The sequence below is a fragment of the Gouania willdenowi genome, chromosome 3, assembly GCF_900634775.1.
Source record: "Gouania willdenowi chromosome 3, fGouWil2.1, whole genome shotgun sequence".
NCBI lineage: Eukaryota > Metazoa > Chordata > Actinopteri > Blenniiformes > Gobiesocidae > Gouania > Gouania willdenowi.
The window spans coordinates 45,023,246-45,045,828 of record NC_041046.1 but is presented as its reverse complement, the minus strand read 5'-3'; the positions used below and the strand labels follow the sequence as shown (position 1 = coordinate 45,045,828).

Genomic DNA, 22,583 nt, shown 5'->3' with positions numbered 1-22,583 from the left:
ACAGACTTTTACATTAATTTATTTTGTTTTTACTGTTTCCTTTTTGATTTTATAAATCTTGTGCTTTGTTTTTATATTCCTTTAATTTTTTTTCCTTTTTTCCTATCCTCATTATCATTAAAAACTTCCCAAACAAACTCTGCATGTACTGTAAATGTGTTTCTACATTATAAACAATAAAATATTTGCCTCAAAATGTACCAGGTAAATGTTTTATAGATGCATTAGTTAGACAAAATGATGCACACAAGTAAGAAAATCTTCTCCAAACGGTGCCCTGGGTATAAAATCTACTCATCACGAGCAACAGAAAAAGGAAACCTGGTCGATACGCTACTGAACAATGAACATGCCATTCGAGCACCAGCATGTTCAACACACTCAGAATTACAGGTCACCATTCCTGAACCCTAAACGTAGCGAAGGTCCAGCTCTGCCTGCAGGCTCAGCTCAACCACGGAAACCTTGACCTTGTCAACATCAAATTCCCAAACTGTTGGAGCGTAGAGGAGGAAACCACACAGTCTGACCCCAGACACATGGACACGAGAGACAAACTGTTTGAGTAAATATACACAATGTTCACAAGACTAACGAGATTAAATGATGTCAACAGGGATACCAACAAGCTCACTACACCACTGACTTCAGAGCGACACTTCTATCCTAACAGGACAACATAGGCTCACACTCTGGACCATGCAGCGGTGAAGAGATCATCCAATTCTTGTCTGTCCGTTTGCTAAAGAAAAAACACCTGTTTTATGGCGAACAAGTTCTAATGAACTACGGTCGGGCCCGTGGAATGTCTCCACACCAAATAGCATGTACCACGAGAATTCAGAGAATTCAGTAAATAAAATGTAATTGTGCGACGTAAAATCATAATCTACGTTGAATTGCCTTTGAAATGATATGTCACACCACTATGTTACTCCTAGAGGCTCTTGACAAAAATGGGGCCCCCTGGTGCCCCTGTGGCACATACAGAGTAATGGACCCCATTAATTTATTGGTATGTGTCAATGATGTGATACCACCACTGTCGTAATACTTGACTCAAAAATGAATTAGAAAATGACTTTAATGGACATTGCCAAAAAAAGGGGCCCCTATTCAAATTGCTCAAGGCATAATCGTAATCTACGTTGAATTACCTTTAAAACGATATATCACACAACTATGTTCCCATAAATTTGGAAATGACCGGAAATGTGGGGTGGGCCCCCGGGACCCATTTCAAAAAAAGACTCTGAGCGTCTCATCATATTCATTCATACCAAACTGAATTCTGATCTAACAAGAAATAAAGGAGTAGTTATTTGACAAATGGGGCCCCTAGCGCTCCCGTGACACGTACAGGGTAATGAGCCGCATTTATGTATTGGTATGTGCCAATGATTCGGTACCACCAACCATCGTAATATTTGACTCGCAAATAAATGAGAAATGGACTTGTGTGTTTTTTTTCTTCTTTTGGGCTCCAAATCAAAAATCGAGCTCTGGCCGTCGAGTCGAACACATCCATAGATTATAGCTACCAAATTTCAGCTCGATCTGTTCACAAATAACAGAGGAATAGTGATTTTAACTAGTGTACGCAACAACAAGAATATCAAAGTGAGGGTGTTTTGAGTCCGGTATCCCTGTTTAAAACTTTACATCAAAACGTTGTTCTCGAGTTTCCATGGATACGATTGATGGTAACAGAATGGAAAGGAAAAGCGGAGAAAATTGTCAGTTGAACCTGCGTTACAAAAAAAACTAGCAGAACTAAAAAGCTTGGATTTTTCTGCTTTATGAAGCGATACACACTTGATATTTGAGAGGATTTTTTTCCTGAAAACAATATTTTCAAATTATGGGGCCTGGACATATTTTTTCCCCAAATGTGCCCTTGATAAAAACTTTTGCCCATACAGCATTTCCTCTGGAAACAACATGTTGGGTTTTTACCCACTAAGCTGTGATGATGACACGAACTGACAAAGGTTGATTTTTCCAAACCCGCGTGTTTGACTCAAAGGTAATATGAGGACATAACACGGCAGCCTATATATTATATATTATATTATACAGACGCTTTGCTCTATATTTTACCGCCTGTTCAACGACCATGTTTGGCTGTAATTTGTTTAGAGAGAAAATCAGGAATGCTAAATACAAACACTGCCGTCATCGTCTGTATGTTCGGTTTGAGGTTATAATTCTGCACCAAAAACATGAAATGTTTCCTTTTGAGTTCAATCAGTCGTACAAACCAACATTTGAAAAAAAGGAAAAAAAAAACGCAACAGTTGGGTTTATTTTTTACCTTCAAAAAGCACTAAACAAAGTTTACTATTGTAAAATAGAACAAAATAGGAAATGTAGAATACTGAAATACTGAATGGGAACATTTGTGAAGTTTAAATGCAAATATGTGCAGAATTAGAGAAGCATCTGACCTCACCTTTAAGCATCTAAAACTAAATAAATAATAAGTCATATTTGGACATTTGGTTTAAAGGCCAATGTCTAGTTCAGCTGGATTTAAATGTGTGATGAAGCACCACAAAGGAATGAAGGAGTGGAGGAGAGGAGCAAACATGGAACTACATCCCCTTTAACTGCTAATGACCAGGAAGCTGTGGCTGTGGGGGCGGGGCACGGTGCCCGTGGCCCCACAAAATATTCAGACATGCAGCCAGAGAGACATAAACATGCAGTGAGGGAGGGACAGAAAAGGTTTGTGTAAAAGATCAATTAAATGTAATCATTAGCTCAAATCAGTGCAAAAAGCAAATGAAGTAAAAAACAGATTAACAGTTAAAAAATAACATAATCCTGTTACTGTTCCTTTTAAAAACACTTGACAGGTTTGTCTGCTGTGGTGCCCAACACATCCTTTTACTCTCAGGGTTAACATAAAGCTCCACAGGCGCTCAGGAGAACATGCAAACTGCTCAGAGTTTACTACGTGACACTGAGCTTATCTCTACCTGGTCCAATAGAGGCTTTTCACCGCGTCATCAAACAGAAAGTGGCCATATTGGAGGTAATCAGCAGGAAAACAAAGCAGAACCCGAACGTGGAACCAAAGGAAATGATTAATTATTGCCTCTATCAATCAGTCAGATCGCGAAAAGTTTTATAGAGTGTTAAAAGTTAGATCTACAAGGAAAACATCTGGATAACATCTGAATGTGTTCGGCCCATTTCTTGTCAGGTTAGTGAATTGTTAATAGCAGTGGCTCTGAACTCATTTTATAGTGTGATGATAACAATAGAATTGACTTAATATAATCACATTTATTAACTGTTACAGTAGCAACACAGGTGTTAAAATGTAGAGCTAAAATGTAGAGCTATATTTCTCATTGTATTCCAGATCAAAGGTCTGACCTCTATCTAAAGGATGATCCAGATTGGGTTAGGGTTAAAACCAGGTAGGTGACCATATCAGGATACGTAATAGATGGAAGACTCTCCGGGTCGTTATTGATCCAACTCGTATAGATCTGTACCACCAATAAATCTGAACGTTTCACAGTCCTTCCCTCTATGTTTTTACATCTAGAACATATTTTCTGTGGTTTCAGACATTCATCCATTGCAATGTTTACCTCCGAGTGCCTCCAATATGGCCGTGCATCCGGGTTACTGCCCACCCTCTATTGTACTGAATGAAGTAAGAAATAAATAATAATATAAAGGTTTTATATGTCCCTTTAACATGATCGCAGAAAATGGATGAGAAAAAAAAGACTTTACTTCCTTAAAAAGAAGTGTCAATATTTTTACTTTTATGTCAATTCTAATAAAAAATTTGACATAATCTTCACCTCCTGAATGGAAATATCTATATGACATGGACTAAACTCTCAGCGACATATTTTTATTCCAACGTGTAGCAACTTTAACAAACAAACAGAAGTGAAATCTCATTTCAGTGCAAAATTGCCAAAAGAGAAAAAAATGAAATTAATACCAATTGGTAACTGAAATATTATGTTTGCCATGGAAGTTTAAAAGCATGTAATGAGATGTGAAGAGGAAAGCAGATGAGCCAGAAAAGGTTAAACTTAGAAAGGGTAAAGTGAAACAGAAGTTCTTTATACTTTATAGGAGCATAAACGTAATAAAGTGAATAACGGTAATAAGTAAAGACACTATATTGTTAAAGGCACTCCTTTTCTCTACTGTGTATGACTGAGCGAGATTTTTAATCATATTATTGTTAAACATTTTCCATTGCACTTTTTAATCATGTAAAGCACAGTGGCCTTATGAATGAAGCGTAATACATTTTCTTTGCCTATAAAAACATAAACAAAGATCAAACTATTACAGACAGTATTTCAAAGAAGTCTACAGCTGTTCTTTTAAAGACAGCACGTGTGAGTGAGTTCTGTAGTGTGACTTTCTAAAATGAAGGGTTAGAACGCACTCATCCATCAAACTGAGCTTTTCATGAGTTCTGAGAAATAGAGAAAGCAGTGACTCCAAAAACTAGTATTTTTTTTTTAATACAAAAGAAGCTATAAAATAAAAATATATCGTTATATCTCACCAAAACAGGAATCTTGATATATTGCCCAGGCCTAGTCACGATCCAAAACAGGTTTGGAACCACTGTTCTAGCTTGTTTGAGGTCTAATAATGATTGTAAAGTAATAAAACAGAATAAATCATTTGACTATAAATTATAAAGTTGACATTTCACAGCTGGAATTTTATGTTGTATAGTCTGAACAGGAATCAGAATCCACATCTGAATTTTAAAAAAGCCAGTGAGTGATAACTGTGTACGACACACACCGTCTACCTTCCTTCAACAGGTGATAACACTCACAGGAAGTTCTGACATTAGAGGAAGTAACATGTGCGTTTGTTTCACTTCGCAGTGCAGGACCTATTAATGTATTTGGCAAAGAAAAATTGCTAAATACAATGTTCTCGTGGCAGTTATTGATATTTTTCTTTCGTAACTCTTCTGTCCCGGGTCTCCTATAAACTATTAATGCAGCACTAATAACATGTATGTCATCTCATTGGGACAATGTCAAGGATGTGCAGTTGACCTTTTTGGAGCTAAAATGTCAAGGTCAAAGCTGCGTCAAGTGTCAAAAACCAAATTGTTCCATATTTCTATGAATATTTATTGTACAAGTTTGATGCTTACATTTATGAAAAGCTCATTTCAAGTGTAGTATTTTATTTTGTTGGACCAAAGCTGTACCACCTACCAGTAAAAAGATCAGTAGGGGTCAAAGTTCATGACGTCACCAAAAGAAAAAAAACTTTTTTCCTATAACGGCCACAAATTGAGATACAGTCCTCAAACTGGAACCATTGAACAACATTTGACCTTCATTCAAGGTCATATTTAAGGTCAAGGTCAGTCTTCTGTTTTTCCTGCATTATATAACGTGTCATTTTTGCTAATTTTCAGGGTTAGGGTTACAGGTCTTGCCTCGTTATATTATTGCTGTTGTTGTTGTTGTGGCCTATGACGGAGGGAACAAGGGGGTGAGAGTGGAAACCAGAGGAAGGAAATAATCCAGAGTGCAGGAGTCGCAAAAGTCTCAAGGACGACTCGTAGGAGTATGCATATATTTGTGTTGATGCATTTAAAATCAAATAAAAAATGCTGATGTTTTTAGTCAAACAGTCATTAGTAACCGTCTCCAACGCAAACCACTAATTTCTAGGTGGAAAATTGAGTTAAAAGCTTGCAAAAGACAAGAAGATTTATTTTAATAGTTTCTCATGAAAGACACAAAAAAGGTGACATATCTGCAGAGAAATCAACCATCAAAGTGTCTGCCGTCACCATGGAGACGTCTACTTCCTGTCTCTACAGCCGGGACACTGACATTGGCTTTGGGAGAGGGCAGGAAGTGTACTACGAGTGGCTTCAACAGGAAAACATAGAATCACATGCCTTGAGCTGATTGGACCGTACAGAGTCACATTTTATTCCTATCAATGCTTTATTATTTTAAAATATGAGCAAAGTGTTAATAACTCTGAGGTCCTTTGTGGGGGGGTGGGGGTGGGGGTGGGGGTTGAAACAATGAGGTCTTTGTTGACAGTGGCGCCACACACAAATATGGCATGTCATTGATTCTAGGTCTTTGTAACTGGTGATGAAAGCATGGAAGGGGCAAAGGGAAGGAGGGGAGGGAGGTTGGCACTGGCCACTCACTCACTAAATGAGGGCGATTTGGTGACGCTCCAGGTAAACGTCGCACCTTAACCAGTGAATGACAAGGACAACAGAGGGTAATACTGTATTAATGATATCATGACAAAGAAAATTATTTTCCAGCTCTAAAGGTCACCAGACATTGAACGATAAAACAAAACAATCAAAAGCAAATGGGTCATTTCATGTCATTTCAACAACTCATGAGAAATGTATAGACTCATTTCATGTGACGTATGCATACTAAACTAGGTACATGCGTGCGCAGGTTCGGTGCAAAACAACCGGAGAACTGCATTGTACTAGCATTGGCACGTGATTGAAACACTTTTGTTTTTGTATAAAAACAACACAATGCCATTGCATTGGTAATTGCAAAGTATGAGTACCAATAATCCAGGACTTAAATCTTACAACATACCGGCTGGTGGGCATCCTTTACAGAGAATAGACCAGACTTATGGTTGCGTGCTATCAAACGAGACAAATGGTCCGAAGTTAAGATCAAGAACGAACGTATTTGTGGTGCAAAATGTACAATTTCTGCTTGTGGATATACACTTTGTTTTGTGACCCTGTCTCTGACTTGGTAACACGTTTGCTTTAACGAGACAAAACTCTGACGTTGCCGATATTGGACGGTATTTGACAGCTTGGATGTGTCCACATAAGTAGTTTAAGCATCTATAGACTTAATGCTTTTAGGTTTTCTTTTGTTTATACACTGGGTTTTTCTATCAGATATGTATCAATGTCTGGACATTGAACATCGGGCGAGGAGCGCACATCGAATAACCTCTCGTTTTCAGGAATGCTGCATGGATCCCACAATCGTTCATCTGTACCTAAAATAAGCGTCTGCGTCCTCAGGTGACAAGCTTTCTACATACTACCAACTATTTTCAAGCCTTAATAGCGGTTCATTCATTGACATTTCTCTCATGTTTGTCCACGTCTATTAATATGATGTTTTCAAAAAGAAATGTTTTTCTCATGCAGTTGTTTTTCAATTCTTGAGCAAAATCTGATACAACTCCTCAATATTTCACCATAGAATGAATAATCCAAGATCCAGCAAGCGTAGCAAAAATTAACGAATGCCTAATCAAGATAGAAATAAGAAATTAACATTATTAGGCATGTTGGCACAATTTTGAGAAGTTTAATAGACCTCTGATGAGTAACAGCTGATCAAACGGAAATGGAATTGGTGAGATTTAGAAAGTGTCACCTGCTACTTCCAACCTTTACTCTACATCGTGTACCGTCTACAGAACACGACTGGTATGTTAGCAAAGCTTTTTTATCTGTTCATTCCTGTGATTTTACTGGTTTGTTATCAGGGCATCTGGGGTGAGAGCAGCTCCTCGGTATGAGTCAAAGCCATGTTAGCACATAAATGTGAGTGATGTTAGTTTGGTTTCTGACGCTGGGAGCCACTGTGGTTGACCTTTGCTTTGAGAAAAAGCCATGAAGCTAAACATCAGTTAAAACACTGAGAAAACAGACGGAGGGGCAGTAAAGTTTAAGTGGACGATTGTCAGCAGGTGATGGTAAATCCCTGATAATATAGTGACTCTTTTTAAAAAACATGTTGAAGTGGACAGAAGGAAACTCAGCTTGGATTTCTTCTTCTTTCCCTCTGAGATGCAGAAACATTAGCAACCTCAACCCAAAAGGTGATTCTTCAAGTCCAACGTCTTAATCTTGGAAGAAGACTGAGACTAACTGGGAGTTTCCCAGTCCTTTATCATCTCAAACCTTTAGAAAACACAAATAGAATCTGAAAGGACTCTGATAACGGAAAACAAACTTACTTTAAATCACAGAATACACTTCCTGAAACATAAATGCATGTTTTAGGACAATATCAAGCATTTACACGCAATCTTTGTCCTGTAAACATGTGGTTTGATGCAGAGCAAAGACACAGAAATGTCAATCAATATTTCATGGTTTTGTCTGTGAAATATAAATAATATATATTGTTTTTCATAAGTTGGGACAGATGAATAGTGACAGTATTTATGCTAACATTTATTTTACACGACGTGTGACATGTTAGCTTTTATCCTTCCATACTAGTGCTGAACGATATGATCAAAAATGTATATCACGGTATTTTTCAAAATTCTAACGGTTTCACGGTATATGACTGTATTTGTTTTTGTTCACAGCATTTTCTACTGGTTGAGAGAGGAATGACTGCAGTAGACAGACTTAGAATGGTCTATTTTACTGTCATAATGAGTGAATATTGTAATATAAGTTTGCAAGGCCCCAGAAAATGATGCTGTTTATGATTGTAATGAAGTGAGGAATGAGAATGCAGAGACTATTGCAGTCAAAACAGAAGTTTTACTGTGCAAATTTCACAAACATCTTTTATAAAAACAACACAAAAAGTAGTGCAACTTGCAATAACTTCAAGTTCAAGCCCAGGAAGATAACACAGTATTCAAGTAAATCTAAAATGTGCATTAATATGAGCTTTGAAGTATATTCACATTCATATAAATAGTAAAACAAAGTGAACTGAACAGCATGCAAACACAACTTACATAATAAATAGAAAAAGGTGCATTAGTACACGCCCAGGTACATTACACATGTATTCAAGTAAATCTAGAAAGAAAACTGGCATTGCTTTGAGGTCTATATACACATCCAAACAAATAAAATGGTAAAACTAAATTATGCAACTTGCATTAGTTATTACTTCAATCAAAAGTATTGCTTCAAAAGCAGTAATGTAACATAAAAGAAATATAAAGTACACCTTGGCTCACAGGATTATCCTGTATAATAGAAACAATAATCACACAATTCAACATTTACACATTTTGATCCAGGAAAACCAGGCGGTCCACGGCCCCAGGGATGCACAAATACTGCCGAGCTAAGCGAAACCAAAACACCTCCAAACAACACACGGCTCATCTTTTTGGCACAAGTTCTTCTGTGTCATCATGTTCTACTCGTTCTGCAGCTTCAGAGCTTTCAATGTCTTTCTTATCCATTTACACCATAACTAACACCAGAGCACTACTGTTCACCTTCCCCCGCCCCCTGCCTCACAGTCGCACCATTCCTTTATCAAAGTGGTCTGAAACGCCACGCAGCGAAGCGTTCTGACCTTTGTGTAATCAAATACACGAGTATGGCGGTATATTAAAAATTCATATCATAACGTAAATATACACTGGTATTCGGTATGAACCGGTTTACCACCCAGCACTATTCCATACAAGTGTTAAATCTGACCATAAAGTAAATCGGTTGTTGATCAAAGTTTTTAGAGGTATTCTAGGCTAAATTGAGGCTAAATGGCCCGTGGCCCTCACTAATTTCATAATTCATTGTTTCTATCGTGGGATGACATATTCTTACCAGTGAGAATGTTTTTGACGATATTTTATCTCCCGCTAATCACGTCCATAACGTCCATACAGCTCTGAGCACAGATATATAGAAGGTAGATGAGCCACTCCTCATGAAAAACAATGTTCAGCTACGTCCACAGCTTGAAAAAGACGGTGATGATGTAACCGACAATTGTCTGACTAATCGTTGCACCCTTACACATAACAAGTGTCTCCTCAAAGATGGAGATAAATAATGTGCTTCTCATGACGGCTAAAGATAAAGTAATGGAGAGATGGAGTCAGTGTCGGTCACTAGTGGAGGAGAAATGAGCTCCAAAACATGACTTATGACCAGTGACGTGCAGTCAGGGTAGGCAAGGTAGGCAGTGCCTACCCAAGGGTGAATTGATATTTTGATTATGTAATTATATATATATTTTTTTTTAAATTATAAATTATTTATTTTTCCATTTTTAATAACCTACAGTACCTATAAGTTTGAAAGTGTCCGCATTTTGTGCGCATCATAGTTAATTATTAAACAGCACTATTTCCTGGAACAGCTGCAGTCTTTTTTTTTTTTTTTTCGCTCCGCTGTAAGGCAGAGGGAGGCCACGCCCCCTCCCAAAGGCACATCGCTCTTCTGCCTCCGTTCTCCCTGCGTGATTTTACGTGTTTGCGCAGTCAGGTCCCCAATATGACATCCATTTACACGTAAAGGCAGCGTAGAGAGCTGCCTTTGCACGTAACTGTGCTATGCTAAATGCTATACGTAAGTTCACAGTGCATTAGTGAATAGATGACACGTGACTGTTGCTGCTACGTTCTCTAGCTAGTGGGCGGGATAACACTACAGTCAGGATGACAGCGATAGAGATGATAAAGAAACTTTGTTTTGAGGAAAAACAACATCTTTTAAAAGATGGAGACCAACACCTGAGCTACCAGAGCTTCAGCAAAGATAAGGTCAGAACATTGTTGGTACTTTCTACAGTGAATGGAACAAAAGGAAGGATTGACTTTGTGGATGTTCCTCACTGAGGATGTTCTGAGTTGTTGTTGTTGACATTTTCTCCATGTTTCTGTTTCCAACACAAACAACAGATGTGCTGTCGTGTCATGAGATATATGTTGTTGGAGAGTATGGAGGCTATATTAAATAATTATTTATGTTTCTTTAATGGTGTTTATGATGTTGATTTTGTTAGATGATAAATACTTGTTCATGTGGATCTTATTGGGTTTTTTCTTTCTTATTATGAATTTGATATTTTGATAAGCGCATTGAGATGACTGTTGGAAATTGCTTTATACAAATAAAATTGATTTGAATTGAATTAACACTTGACAGCAGAAACATATGAAATTGTCATTGGTGGTCTCCATTTGCAACGTGCCTACCCAGCCCTAGTGGTCACAGCACGTCACTGGTAATGACGACTAACTATCCAATCAGTAAAGGCTAGAATTTTCCATTTTGAGTTGAAGCTTTTCTGTTTTGTTTCTTTTTCATCAGCTTTCCCTAATCAGATGTTATTACTAACAACATGCACAATAGTCAAATATTATTATAAATTACATTTCATATTTTTTTGCTTTATTTACACCAAATGGACATGATTTGACGTCTGATCTTGATAAAGTTGCGACACATTAGACCACCTGATATTGTCTAAAAATATGTCGGTAAAGTTTAGTCCGTTTCATATACAGTAGCTTTTTAACAATTCAGGAGATGAACTCCCTCATATTTACGTCATGAAGATTGACATTTAAGTCTTTTTTTCCCTCTGTTAATGATAAAAAGTTGTGTGTAAATGTGTAATATCGTCCAAAAACTTATTGCAGTTTACACGTTTTAATTTAGTTAAAAAATGATAACAATATTGCCAATTTGGTTTTAGGAAATTAACTTTGTTTTTTCCACGATCATAGACAATCATAGCCTGTAAATCTGATGTGATGATCAAAATATTATTAGGAATTGATACCATTTGACATGTCTGTTCATTAATTTTAATCTTTGATGAAATAGTTCAGAGTTCAGAGCTTATAGCTCAGTAATGATGTAATCATGCATTAACAACACCCAGAGGTGTGTCTGAAGAATGAGCTACACCTGAATAGAAACCAACACACGCACGCACACGCACACGCGCACACACACACACACACACACACACACGCACACAGGTGTGCATGTTGAATCTAACAATCGATCATTAACTTACATTAATGCAACATTTGATACAATACTTTAAACTATTGGAAATCTATATTGGTATTTCTATATTTTGGTCATGCTCAATATTTGTATGTTTAACCAAACCTGCTTTTAATGACTGTAAACGATGACATTTCAGTAATAAAGATAATTTGTCGACCAAAAAGTAAGTCAACCTCTTTGACAGCTTCTTTAAAGTCTTACAACCTGTTTTTAGGAGAATGTTGATTTAGTTTTATTCTTTTGACTAAAATGCAACTTAGTTTTAGATATTTTAACACTCAGGAGTCAGTCAGAGAATCCACACAAACACACAATCACTTGTGTGCACACGAGAGACCCTTTGATTTCAGTTTAATCAGCTTAAGCAGGGTTTAAATGTGATATCTGATGCATTGATTAATCAATTTATTGAGCGATTAATCAAAAATGAAAATAATTTTTATAGATTTTATCGATTCGTTGTTGCAGCCTTAGAAGAAGGTGCCATGAACATACATACACACTCATGATAAAGATAAAAATAACCTTTGTTAGTGACACAAAGCGGAATCCAAACGGACACATCTCATCTCTCACAGCTCAGAGAAGATGATAATAATAATAATGATGATAGTAATAATAAATAGTGTGGATGCAGTGCCAAAATGCCTCTGGGCTCAGACTAGCGTGTGCACACTTTACAAAGTGTCAAAATACAAACATCTGACGTCTAAAGAGTTGTTTAAAGTGTCAAAAGAATAAGGAAATGGGTGACTGAACACATCCATTTAAATTATGGGTAAAGATAGATAAAGTTAAAAGCCTGTGTTTCAAATTAAAAGTTGTGATTTCCAGTGGGAACAAAGTGTGTAATTTGTGTAATAGTGACCAAACAATGTGTGTATACATGAATGTGCACACAGTTATAATGTAAGTCATCACAATTCCTTCTGTTATGTTTATAGTTTTATTTATGTTTTAAAAGTTAAGCTATAACAGAATATACCCTCACCTGCGTGTCACATGTTTTTACCTTATTTTCCATAAAATGAGTTATAAATTGTGTAGCAAGTGTTTGGGAAAAATAAACACACTAATTCTCACACTATGTATCAACACGTGATTTGAGTGGAAGATTTCTTCTTCTCCTAAAAATACAATTATTTACAAAATTTACCTTCATTAATCTTCCTCAAGAATTTTTGGCATGATTTTGGAATGTTTAGTTTGTTAGCATTTAAACCAAAAAAAGGAATTACATTAAAATGTCAATAATACAGAACTAAGCATACTGAATTAAATGGACTGATATTTTAAGTATTATAATTTAGACATGTTTTGTGCTTCCTGCCTGTCATCCTCAGGGTTTAGTTTCTATTTGAAAAAGAGCTGCATGGTGAAGCTTAAAATCCTACAATTTTACGTTTTATAATTTCCCCAATTCCGTTTCAAAGTTTACGCATTTTCCTGAGTTTACACATTTAGTTTCCATTAAATCGTCTTTCCATCATTAGATGTTATATTACTCTGAAATTACGTAAGATTGCGTACAGCAAGATTTGGCGCGTTTGTCTGATTTTTTTCTACATTTTCTGCCTGCTGGACATAAAATATGGCCAAAAAATATTGAAATGTATGAAATTGTTCCAAAACATTTAGCTAAGTGTTTATTTCGTCTCATATAGCTGTTCAGTTTCAGAGGGTGAAGTCTGTAGCGAGATTAGACATTTACGTCTCTTTTCTCACCAATTTAAGGGAAAAAAATTGTGTGTAAATGCATAATTATGTCCCCAAAAAGGCTTATTTTAGGTAGATTTTTTCTTAAAAATGATAATTTGACAAACTCAATATTTCAACTTCCATTACAAAAAAGTACATTATGTGATTTCTACCTGTTTTCTGCGCTCACAGATCGGTTGGACAGCCCAGATCTCTTTAAGAGTTTTTTTTAAATATGTTTTCTCTGCCTATGGAGAAGGTTAACCAATCAAAGTAACTCAAAACATGCAGCTTTTAATATAAAACGTCACTAAACGTCTCCATTCTAAAGCCAACAGTGTATGTTGAGCTGTATTTTAGGCACATCTGTTTAGAGTATTAGGACGAGCTGTAATTACAGGGCAGCATTACAGAGGCTTTGACTGTCTTCTCCCAGGATTGGGGGGGGGGGGGGGGGGATCTGCCTTCAGGACACCACAGTCTTTTTTGAAATGTGATCTTACTCCAACAGTCAAAGCCACAGCAGACACAAAGATTGAGAGCGCTGCAGAGTACGACGCTCATGGAAACGATGATGCTTTAAGCCAATCTGATGACATCACAAACGATTTAGAAGTGACTTTAATTTCCATGAAGTGATTTACGAAAGGGAACTCCTTGATTTCCTAGAATGCTGTCTGAAACAACACTTATCATGCATGGGCTTGTTTTTCTTCATCCTATTTTATTTTTAGTTTAGCAGCATAGGAAAACTATTTTAGCTTTCTGTGCATTCATTGGGAAACTAATATTCATTTTTATTTCAATAGCTGTGTTTCCATCACCCTTGGAAATGTGCAAAATTTACATAGTTAAATAAAAACTGGTTGTTGGAAAACATTCATCTGGAGGTTTTTCAGATGTTTCCATATTGAAATGTTTCACAAAAGCACAAAGGAAACACTTTTTCTGCAATTGCACGTCACAGGACGTGACGTACCTGGTCACATGACCACTTCTCTCCCAGAAAACATGGCATGGAACATGTGGACAGAAGAGAAGACCAGACATTTCTTAGCATTAGACTTAAAAAGTGTTGCTACCACATTAGAAAGCAAAAAATAAAGGAAAGTAGAGTGTTATGAGGTTATTTGGAGCGTGACGATGCTCCAAACAACCTTCAATGGAAACATGTTCAAAGCGCAAATATACTTTGTCAACATTTAGAAAATGCCGCACGTATTTTGCGAAAAACTGTAATGGAAACACAGCTAATGTAAAGCCGGGCTTTGTCTAAAAATAAAATAAAATAGTTCCTCATCACATGTTGATTAGCTAAACTAAATGTAATAACAAGTCATTTCTTACAGCATTTAATCTTATTTTTCCATTTTCTGAATGCAGATGTGAACACAAAGTTAAATTAAAAATGACATGTCCTACTTAAACAGCCCATATACAACCATAGATCAATCTATCTGAACCACTTCCTGCTCAGTTGGTCGGACGTAAAAAGGCCAAAAAGATTCACAGAAAAAGCAAAAGAAGAAGAAAAACTGTTAAAAGCCAAGAGTGGCACAACATAGACTGAAGATTGTTCCACCTGGCAGCATATACTGTATGTGAAATTAAAATATTCAGCTGGAAATTACCTGATCGACAGGACCTTTATGGGAAAGAAGCCAATGGATGGCATGTGAAGAACTAGTTTTAGTGTCGTGGGCATTCCAAAGGAAGACGTTCTCTATTTAACACTGACTCAAAAACACAAAGCCAAATGATGCCAGTGGTCAAAACCAATACCAGAAACTGAAAATCAATCTATCGTTTGGATTTTAACGATTCTGTGTGGCTAATACTTGTTCATGTGGATCTTGTTGGGTTCTTTCTTTCTTACTATGGACTTTATATTTTGTTCAGCGCTTTGAGATGACTTTGTTGTCATTTCCGCTATATAAATAAAATTGAATTGAATTGAATTAATATGCTATTTTTCACCAGTTGATTGTCGGTGAGGGGCCTTGGGGTTGGGGTTGGGGTTGGGGGGCGGTGGCGGAGTGCGCTGGCTCCTCAGCTTCGAGGTGCTTTCTCAGGTGTGTATGTGGGGGGCGGTGGCTGCCTCTCGGCTTGGTGTCTTGGGGGCGTCTGGGGGGCTGCTCGGCCGGGGGGGGTTGCCTGGGCTCGCTGGCCCCCGCTCTTTCTGCTATTCTGGCTGCCCCCCCCCTCCCCCCCCCCCCCACCCCCTCACCTAGGTGTAACACTGCTCTCTCTTTTTATATTCTCCCTTTAATAAAGTGTTTCTTACCCTTCCTTAGGGAGGGCTGGTGATGGTCACAATTATGCAATAAAATAATGCAATTTATTTAATTGCAATGACAAAAAAAATAAATGCATTGCTGTCAAAAAAAGATTGCACTTCTTGTAGTGTTGACCTTTGAAAAAAAAAAAAAAAAAAGCAGTGCTGCCAATGGACATGTTAAAGTCCATGTAAAGCAGAAATAGATGAGTTTGTCACATTACAGAAACGTGTCAATGACCACTGAGCCAAATTTGAAAGATGAAAAAAGTCACTAAGTATATAAAATTAGGTCTCAAAATCATGATAAAACAAGCACTTCTCTTTGCTCTGAGACGCTGGGGGCGTGTCAGTTAGAGATGCTGGAACCACGCCCAAGCATGGGAAAGGGCGCCGCCTCCGTACACTGTCTCTATAGGAGAGAGCAGTGTGAAAGTGGCTCCAGCGTTGATATCGCTTCCAAAAGTGCTCGGATCGGGCGAGTCTGAATATGTTCATCTCTCCTGGGTAGAGTCAGAACTACGTCTGCAAGAAGCTAAACACACAATCGCGGTGCAAAAAAAGTGCTCATTTCATGGAAAATGTGGCACCAGCGGACGCGTTTTATTCCCCTTAGTCCGATAATGTGCTTCGTTTTCAGCTAGGGGCCAAATTACGCCCGCTGGAGGCCGCGGAAGTTTGGTGTGCTTCAGCAGCAGGGTCGGGTTTATGCTAATGAGGACTCCGTTACAAAACGTGGCCATGATTTCTGACACGCCCATTAAATCCTGAACACAGAAATGTGTTTAGAAGAAAATGGTTGAATTTGCTTTAACGGACTTCAAGGATTTCAGCTTCTGGATTCCAAAAGCCCATCTGAAGCATAGAAATTAATAGCCAGGGTTCCCACTATTTTACCAAATTTCCAAATTTTAGTTCTGAAGTGTTAATATCTTTTATTGCATATGCATTTCTTGGTTTTTATCGTACACCAGCTCAAATGATCTCACAGTTTTATAAATGAGGTGGAGAAACAGTTAAACTTTTTCATGACTTTTCAAGACTGGAAAATCTTTTATAAATCGATCTTTTATAAATTGTCTTTACTGAAGACAAACGGTGGTAGAATAGTTCAGCAGTTCATTACAAATCACAAACAGAGACTGTTTTTACAAACTTACATGATTTTCCAACTGTAGGAAAACCAGAGGCTCATTCCATGTCATTTCACTAATAACCCACACACTTTGGAATAAAAAAATTCAGACATTTTTACCAAATGTTCTTTATTAAATCAATAGGAACACCTTAAACTTTTAGTTTGATCTGATCAATACTATTTGAAAAATACACAATTTAGTGGGGGTGTGTCCTTACTTTACTTACTTTTCTTCCATTTTTAGCTTCCAATATCTCAGAAACTACAGCACATTGGAAAGTTAAATTTGGTATATTAATACAGCTCCACCTACTCTCTCAGAATATAGAAAAAGTCATTATCAGACACAGAGCTAAGCTACAATAACCTCATGTAAAGGATTTTAATATTCACCAGTGGTGAAATAATCCAAAGTTTGGGTCAAAAAAACAAACTAAAGAAGTTACATAAAGAAAAATAGTTTCATATCCCAATAAATTAAAACAGATCAGATAATTTCTTACATTTCCACATACAGTTATGGACCAATGAAAAATATTTAGCCTAGAACCAATGCATATCTGTGACTAATCATTAGTGATGTGAACAGTCTATGTTCATAGCTCTAAGCTGATCACATTACAGGGAGCTGAGACATATGCTAAGTAGTTTACTGAAGACCCAAACATGTTCCAGACCCAAACACACACTGACTTTGTGACTATTTAGAGGAGCTGACATGTCCACCAGATAGGATGTATAGCAGATCTATTTCTGTAGGTGGAGCTTATTACTATACCATATTTACCTTTATATGTGATGGAGTTACAGATATATTGGAAGAATAAAAAGGACACACCCCCCTCACTACATTATTCATCAGATCAAACTAAACATTTACGTTGGGAATAATGAATAATTTTGGAACAATTGGTGAAGAAAAATCAGAATTTCTTGAGTGGGATGTCCTGAAAATGTGTTGAAATAACTTGGAAAAACCTGAAAGTAACTGACGGCTCTAAAAGTTACATTAGCTCCATTATTTAATCTCCATCACTATCTGAACAAAGTGGCAGGTTAAGGAATAATAATCTCTCTATCAGCTCTGATAAATCCACTATAGATGAAGCCGGAGAAAGAATTCCAGCTATTAGTGAGACTGAGATCTGTTAGTTGTCAGTTACACACTCTGCTATCTACACACTGTGACAGTGAACAGACTACTGTAAACTACAGCTTCCTCTGACTGCACATTTTAAAGCTAAAGTAGCAAAACGCATCCTCTACATGTCACACCTTCAAACACAAAGCATGTGACGATGACAAACTGAGCTGTAGTTAAAGCTGTAGTTAGGGCAGGACTACGGAGCGACTGCACATCATTGTGTACCATTACACAACAGCACATGCCTGAGGATTAATGGAGGGGCTTGTGCTGCAGGAGGCCACTGTCTGACTCTGACACACACGCACACACACACTTTAGGAGAAACATCTACTTCCCTCAATTATTGGTTTTTACACACACTAAATCAGGCCAATTTTGTGGGACCCTTAAAGTAAAACAAACAAAATAATTCCAAAAACAAACAAAATGAAAAAAACACCTTAAGAAGCAAAAATACACAAGACGTTGCTAAAAAACATAGAAAAATACAATAAAATACACAACAGGACAATAATGAACAAAATTATCCAAAATGAAAACAAATATACACAAAGATTAGTCCATAAACACACAGGACAATGACAAATAAATACTAATAAAACTGAAAAAACAAAACAAATCACAAAAAAACAAAGAAATGACACCAGAACATAAACAAAATGAGTGAAAGATATGTAAAAAAAAAAAAAAATCACAAGTTCACAAAATGAGAGAAAATGACAAAATGAAACAAAATATGCAAAATTACAAAAGAAATACACAAAATGATTCTAAAAACACAAAACCACAAGAAAAACACAAACCCAGAGAAAAATACACAAACTTTCAACAATAATACACAAGAAAAAAACATCAAATGATTTAAAAAAATAAAACAAGTAAAACCAAAGATTAGAGGAGAAATATACAGAACTACACAAGTTGAGTTCAAAAACATCAAAAATGACACCGAAAACATACAAATATTCAAATAAAAACAAAAACCTTGGCTGTTTTCAGCATTAAAGGTCCCATGTAAGAACCCCAAAAACATAGTATTTGATGGTTTATTTTCCCAAACTCGCCTGTTTTCCAGAGTTTTAGCCTCTGAAAAGTCACTTTCTGACCAACTCTACACAAACAGGCTGATTTGCGTCCTTATGCATATTCCTGAGTGGGCGTGTCTATAGACACGGGCTTCCTCCTCCCCGTACCGCGACATAGGGCCGGAGGACGGCCCGCCCTCCTCCCACCCACTCTGTAGCTGAGCTCATGCTGCTTTATAAACATGAGACAGAGCGTGGGGGCGGGGCGTTCACCAGTACATACATAGACTTTAGAAAATACATACATAGCAGTGCGCGGGCGCTGAAAAGCTCACCTTCGTGGGCGTGTCTGTTTACATGTCAATCACAGCAGAGAGCTTCCTGGAGGCGTGGCTTCTCCAGCTCAGTGCCGCATCAAATTTGTCATCAAAGTGGGAACGCGTCATCAAATTGTAGCGATGTGTTTGTGTTCACCCTGTAGTAAGAAAGGAGTAAATCACCCTCTGACTATTGATTGATGGAATCAATGATAAAAACACTTTGATCGTGTTTATGAAGCCGTGTGTGTGTGTGTGTGTGTGTGTGTGTGTGTGTGTGTGTGTGTGTGTGTGTGTGTGTGAGAGACCTGGAGCCTGTGGGGCATCACATGTCAACAGGGACCAGTTGCTGGAGCCTCAGAGCAGAGTTCTGCAACAATTCAGCAGCAGCTGTGTTGTCTGCTCACAGATCACATTCCTACAAGACACGCCCACTTTACGTCATCACCTGTGACCGACTCCACTACTTTCAATCTAGATTTCACTTGAAAATAACATTTAAAAACAAGTGTCTCAGAGTTAAACAAGGATGGTCAGGGGTTCTACAGCTACAGCCTCATATGCACATTTTTGCTGTGATTTTGTACATTGTGGTTATTTTGAGTCAATGTGTATTTTTCTTCTTTAGTGTAATTTTCCAGTAATTTTGTGTATTCTTGGAGTCAATTTTGTCTATCTATATTGTCTAGATGCTGCAACTAACGATTATTGTCATAATCTTTAAATTATATATATATATATATATATATATATATATATATATATATATATATATATATATATATATATACAGTATATAAAGCTCATTTAAACCACACGCGAGCACAAGCACTCGTGCGTGCGCACACAAACACTGCTGCGCGCACACAAAAAGACGCATGCGCGCGCGCACACACAAAAACACGCATGCGCGTGCGCGCGCGTGCACACACACACAAAGTTGTGCAGTTGAATCAAACGTCTCTACGTCACGGTCAATGACATAAATCCCACGACGCAACGAATCGATAATTAAATTAATTGCCAACGCTTTTAAATATTCGATTTATAATGATTCGTTGTTGAAGCCTTAATGTTGTCCTTTGGTGTAATTTTTCAATGATTTAGTGCGTTTTCTGAAATCAATTTTGTCTATTTATGTTGTCCTTGTGTGTAGTTTCTGTCATGTTGTGTGTTTTCAGTGAGACTAGGTTAGATTTGACTTTAGTACCATTTAGAAACAACCTAGAGTTAAATGAGGATGATCACACACACACACACACACACACACACACACACACGCACACACACGCGCACACACGCGCGCACACACACACACACACACACACACACACACACACACACACACACACACACACACACACACACACACACACACACACACACACACACACAGATGATTCAGCATCTTCTTCATCACTCCATCAAACCTCCAGCTTTGCTTTCACAGCAAAACTTTATGATTTCATAAATAATAAATACAAACATCTACTAACTCCACCCACTCACAACTGCACTTTGGAGATGTTGTTGTGATGATGATGATGATGATGATGATGATGATAAAGGTTGTGGGATCACATCTCATTTTTAACCCGTTAAATTCTATTTTCCAAGTGAGAGCAAAGTTACAACTACAAAAAAAACAAAAAAAAAAAAAACGTGCGTGAGATCAAACAGCACGCGCGTGCATGTTTCTATATGATGAGTCATGAAATAAATCACACACCTTCTGGTCCATGACAGCAGGGGTTAGAAAACAAAAGTCACGCTGGTTCTTACCTGCAGACGTGTTCTGTAGTAACTTTAAGTGGGGCTCCTAGACCCCCGCCCCCCCACACCCCTCCCTCCAGTCTGTCGTCAGCCTCGAGCTGCAAATGCCGCACGCGCACACCTAAAAAAAAATCCCAACGAGTCTGTATTTAATTCCGTGCAGCAGAAGTTCTCGTTTCTTTTCCGTCCTGTGATTAAAAGTGTTAAAGATTCACGTCCACGTGGAGCAGTTGATGGTTTTCCGTGTTTTTATCCAAACTGGTCCCAGTAACTAGTGTCTCTGCTGCTTTACTTCAGCTTTACTAATCAGTGCGGCTCGCCGCCATGCGCGTCCACGCTGCGCGCGTCCACAGCAGCATACAGAGGGGGCGGAGCGTACTGTCAAAGAGGAGGTGACTGAAAACAAAGTGACACGATAGACGTTTGTGCGCATGACACCGGCTGGATTTACACGCTTCAGAAAACAAGTGGAAACAGCCTCACGTGCACGTTTTGTGTTTCATTTAGTGTTTTTGGTGGAAATTTTGTTTAATTTTGTTGTTGTTTTGGGTTTTGAGTCAGTTTTAAATATTTATCTTCTCTTTTAGTGTAATTTTTTCAATTATTTTGTGTGTTTTTAGAGTCATTTGTGCATTTCTGTTGTCGTTTGGTGTTTCCAGAGAGTAAACTGTGTGTATTACTATGTTGGGCGTCCATTTGTGTAATTTTTCATAAATTTTGTGTGTTTTTGGAGTCATTTGTGCAAACTTGACTCTAAAAACGTTCGTGCACATTACACCTGCTGGATTGACAGAAAACAACTGAATTGACATATTATACTAGATATAGGTATTGTATATTCATAAAAAAAAAATAATAATAATAATTATCTTGCTATTAATAATGGTTCTATGCATAAAAACTGTAAAATATTTTCTAATTATTAACTTTTTTTGAATGTGTTTGCTTTGTGTTTTATGCTTGTGACATTAATTGCGCTTTTTGATATATATATATATATATATATATATATATATATATATATATAGAGAGAGAGAGAGAGAGAGAGAGAGAGAGAGAGAGAGAGAGAGAGATTTCTGTTATTACTTTATTATTTTTTCATCTCTTTTTTAATTGTTCAAAATCAATAACTTAAATAAAACAAACAAACTAGTACATTTATAAATAAAATATAATAAAATAACCACAATACAATTCTCGAACAAATTAATACATTTTAAAATATTTACATATAAAATATCGACAATATCTAAATTTCTAACTGAAATCAATACATGTGTATTCATTTTAAAATAAAATAAAAATAGTAAAATATGCTTTTTATTTTACAGATATTTCTGTTGTTGGTGGTGGGTTTTTTCCATTCCTTTATTTATTTTTCATCTATTTTTAATCGTTCGAAATAGAATATACAGTCAATAAATAATC

At 37.2% G+C, this 22,583-nt stretch overlaps 1 protein-coding gene across 7 annotated transcripts in view; it reads right to left on the bottom strand.

Moving 5' to 3' along the window:
- The window catches only part of myo9aa (myosin IXAa), a 141,979-nt gene extending 120,486 nt beyond the window's left edge, over positions 1-21,493 (bottom strand). For 6 of the 7 annotated variants that reach the window (XM_028439094.1, XM_028439095.1, XM_028439099.1 and 3 more), the window contains exon 1: positions 21,165-21,493. The gene's annotated coding sequence lies outside the window, so the exon portion shown is untranslated. Of the gene's footprint in view, positions 1-19,690; positions 19,801-21,164 lie in introns of all 7 variants that reach the window. The other variant, XM_028439093.1, reaches the window with a different exon arrangement.
- Positions 21,494-22,583: the final 1,090 nt, after the last annotated feature.